Consider the following 4,113-nt stretch of genomic DNA (forward strand, 5'->3'; position numbering starts at 1 on the left):
ATTCCTGCTCAAGTGAAAACAGAGACTTTCTTCTCTGCTTTCACATTCCACATAGACACAAATCTACACTACAAGCTGTAATATCAAATGCCCTTTTATTGCAATGATAATATGTCATAGTTGCAGGACATCGAACATTGATTTGCACAATCTTCTGATCATTTTGCAATGTCTTAACGTTAGACATAGCTTTAAAGCATTTTCTCCACTGAGAAAAAGCAAAATTTGGAAGACCTTCTGAATTATCTTAGTGAATATTTGCTTGCCTGTACACTGGATTTACAGTACAAGATGCCAAGATAAATCTAAATTAATAAAGCAAGTATTCAGTACTGTTAGTTATACTTTTACATAAGTTTCTGGCATTTTACATTGCAGCAGTTTTTAGCTACATGGTTGCCTGAAACAAAACCTACCAAAATTAAATATATTTAATATTCAATATTAATTATGTATTAATATATACATTTAATGCAAGCATTATCACTGGAATATAGAAATTGGTATAGTGGAAGTTTTTAGCTGAAAAGCAGCTAAACTAGAAAACATTTTCATGAGGACCTTTGAAATTATTTTCATTCTATAATCTTATTTTAAATTGGAGACATTACTAGACAAGATCAAAACAAAATATGCAAGTACTGCGCAGACAGTAATACACAGATGAAAATCAGAACATTGAGTACAATTGTCCAAAGTAATCAGAGAACCAAATAAGTATTCACTAAAGTGTCTATTATTGAAACTCAGTGAAATGTACACTCTTTAGTGACTTAAATTCTTTAAAAATGGTTAATGCTTCTAAATCACGTAGGCACTTCTGAAATTTTTCACTTCATAGCAAAATAATTCTCAAAGGTCTTAGGTTCTAATATCATCATCCATCCTCGCCAGAAACATGTCCCTATGTTTTATCTTTTTACCCAATGTAGGAGAGAAGAATGCTGAATGAATCAATGGGCAGGTCTGAAAAAGGCCATCTAATTTTTCTTTAACTAGTTCCTTGAATGATTATATTTTTGTTGATTTCAAATATTAGACCCAGTGATTATAGTTAAAACACTTGCTCCCAATTTTACCAGTATTCCCTATTATAGTTCCTCTACAGGAAGGTCATGTATATACAAAAAGAGAAAGGATAGTTACCAGCCTTTCAAAATGGCCTCCTTCATTTTACTATAAGGTGAGCAGTTTGAAATGCTCTTTCTTTTGGGGTACTAAGGGCTGGATCAACACTTACAGGTAATTAGAGGGGAAAATAATATGGGATGTTGCATGAACTGCAGTACAGCACTTAAAAGAAAACAACTGCTTTTGAGCATACTAAAAAAACCCTGTCTTCTCAGTTACAGGGGACTTAAACTTTCCATGATCTTTAGACTCCAATAATGGACACCAGGAATTTAAAGTCCAGTGCTGAGAACCTGTGGAGATTTTTTTAGACTGTATTTTCTTTTTTATGTGAGAATTTCTTTGATATACCATTGAAAGCATTAGCTAAAGACTCGCAGCTGTTATAAACACACACTGCTCGTCAGAAGTCAGTGCAGCTATAGTTATATTTCTATCAGCTGTGGATCTAGGTCAACTCTTCTGTGGTTCTGTACAGAATGAAAACACCATAAATAAGAAATGACAACCACTATGCAGCAATGCAATCAGAAAATTAATGTTGTTCAAAACAAGCAAACAAAAAGCTTCTATATCACCTCTGAATAACACACAAGATTTGATGCTGACTCGGAGAATCAGCGATTCGGACGTAGACACACCTTTAAATGTTTTTTCTACATACCTTGTGGTACCAGTGCAGCTCATGAATGCTGTGATGCTGGGGCAGATGGAGCATCCCACAGGAGTTGGGGTGGGGGAGGGCACGTGCTCGACAGTGAACCCAGAAGTGGACTGGAAGTATGGGCTGCCCCCCCATGCCCCTCCAGACCCAGGTGCCCCCACAGACCCAGGAGGCACTAGTTGCCGAGCCAGGGGGGGGCAGCGTACTCTTCGATGGACCCAGAAGTGGACCAGAAGTGCTTCTACTCTGGTGGTTACTCTCCAGGATTGTGGGGACCTATTTTCAAATCCCACCTCTTTCATATTTGAAGAAAGCACTTGGACTTGACTCTCCTACAGTCCAGGAGAGTGCCCTAATCCTCAGGCCTTAGAGTTAACCTTCTGGCTTAACGAACAGTTTATTAGTTACAGCAGGAGAGCCTACATTTAGAGCACCCAGTAGTTTGGTGGTCCAAGCTTTCTCCTGCAATGTACTCCAGAGCAGGCAGGGTGGGAATGTGACAATAGATATCACAGGTGATGATAGGCTTAATCCCTCTCCTTGGCATTTCCTACTGGCTAGCTTTTGTGGATCCTGGCCCAGTTTCTATAAACCCAGTTTTAGTCATCTGCCACCATGCACTGTACTGGATGTCTAGCATTGAGGACTCTAGCAGGTAGCAAGTTTTTTTAGGACTCCTATGACTGGGTCCTCCAGTTACCTTTGGCTAAGACCTCAGGTCTCATGCTGTCTTCTCCCTTTGCACTACTGAGGAGGTTCTTTATACCAGAACCATATTTATTTAGCACTTTTGTACTACAAGCAGTAGTTAAAACTAAAAAAAGATGAGGACCTCACACTGCATTAGCCAAGGAGATAGTAGCTTAGAAGAGCTGCTTCCTCAAACCTTGAAGAGATGAGTGATCTTTTCTTCTTCTTTTAGCATATAGGGAGCTGCATTCCTTCCTGCCTGTGGCTATGTATGCCCCAAACCCTCCCATTTACTTTTGACAGAGGGGTAAATATTTATTCTGCCCACCTCCCCCTGAGACCTCCTTCTGGAGCTGCTTCTGCTACAGCTCACCCAGCTCTGCCTATACAGGGCTTGCTTGTATTAACTCAGTTCTCTTTCTTTCTAAAATACTGATCAAAGGAAGCTAGAAACTAGCTTGTTTTGAAGAGGACTCTCCTTTTTATTGTCAAGAATCTGTAAGGGTATCATCAAGATCTCCCTAGGGCAGAGGTGAGCAATTATTTTGGGCAGAGGGCCACTTACTGAGTTTTGGCAAGCCATCAAGGGCTGCATGACAGGCAGCCAGAGGCAGATAATTATTCATTTTCTGAATTTTTTAGGGGCCCCACAGGCCAGATAGAATGGCCTTGAGGGCCACATCTGGCCTGCGGGCTGCATTTTGCCCACCCCTGCCCTAGGGAGTGGTGCAAAGAAGCATGGCAAGTCTGTTCTGTGTGCTTGGTGAGCCTACAGAATGCAATATAGCTGGTCTCAGAGGCAAGTAAGTGCATGCCAAAAGCTGTGTTTCAGGTGCTTCCCTAAGGGCAGCTATATTCCATGTTTTGGTAGGGTATCATGCACACAGTAGACATGCTGTGTTCCACTGTAGACAGGTTTCCACTGTGGTGTTCTGTAACATGGTCATTTGATAGTATTATCCTCTAAATATCCCTCAAGGTGAAATTCAGCAGCCATGTGGCATTTCTCTTCTCTTCCCTTGGTCCCTAACAAAATGTTTATTGCGCTGTACAGTTGTAAAACTTTTTATTAGGGTAAAGTCATTTACAGAGAAGTACTACAGTCTGCTGACCAGGTCTTGTGCCTTCATTTTCTCATGAAGAATAATTATGTTTCTTTAGTTGCTTTAGTACCTGAGGTGTATACGCCAGTTTTTTTTACTGTGAGTTCAAAATTCTATAAATACACTGCTAAAAGTTGTTCAAATGGGAAAACAAGATAAATGCTCTGTTGAATAAGAGCCTGGTGTTTCCATACATGGTTTTAGCTTTCATTGTTCCTAATAGTGCATGTACAGGCCAATTGGGGAAAGGATTATAGCTAAGTTACACAAAGAGATTTAGGGCCCTGATACACATTTAACTTAAAGCTGGATAGAAATCTGTTATAGAGTTGGTTGCACAGTTTTAAGCACTAAATTTATAGCTGGTTGGCTCTTTATAGCTGGATAGTCATTATTATTGTGTGATAATTACTTTGCATGTGTGGCTGTTCTTAATTTGCATATGTGACACGTTTAAATTTTATTGCTTGGTTAACCAGTTAATTGCCTAATATATGTCATGTAGCAGGGGCCTCTGCCTCTTGA

General features: G+C 39.8%; 1 long non-coding RNA gene across 4 annotated transcripts in view; it reads right to left on the reverse strand.

The window, feature by feature from the left end:
• Window positions 1–2,129, reverse strand: part of LOC112549812 — a 19,488-nt gene extending 17,359 nt beyond the window's left edge. The window contains exon 1 of one of the 4 annotated variants that reach the window (XR_003093344.1): window positions 2,089–2,129. This is a non-coding gene — a long non-coding RNA (uncharacterized LOC112549812). Of the gene's footprint in view, window positions 1–1,146; window positions 1,184–1,709; window positions 1,745–1,795; window positions 1,829–2,088 lie in introns of those variants that run through there. The other 3 variants (XR_003093342.1, XR_003093345.1, XR_003093343.1) reach the window with 3 other exon arrangements.
• Between the last annotated feature and the right edge of the window lie 1,984 nt (window positions 2,130–4,113).

Source organism: Alligator sinensis, unplaced genomic scaffold (assembly GCF_000455745.1).
Source record: "Alligator sinensis unplaced genomic scaffold, ASM45574v1 scaffold49_1, whole genome shotgun sequence".
NCBI lineage: Eukaryota > Metazoa > Chordata > Crocodylia > Alligatoridae > Alligator > Alligator sinensis.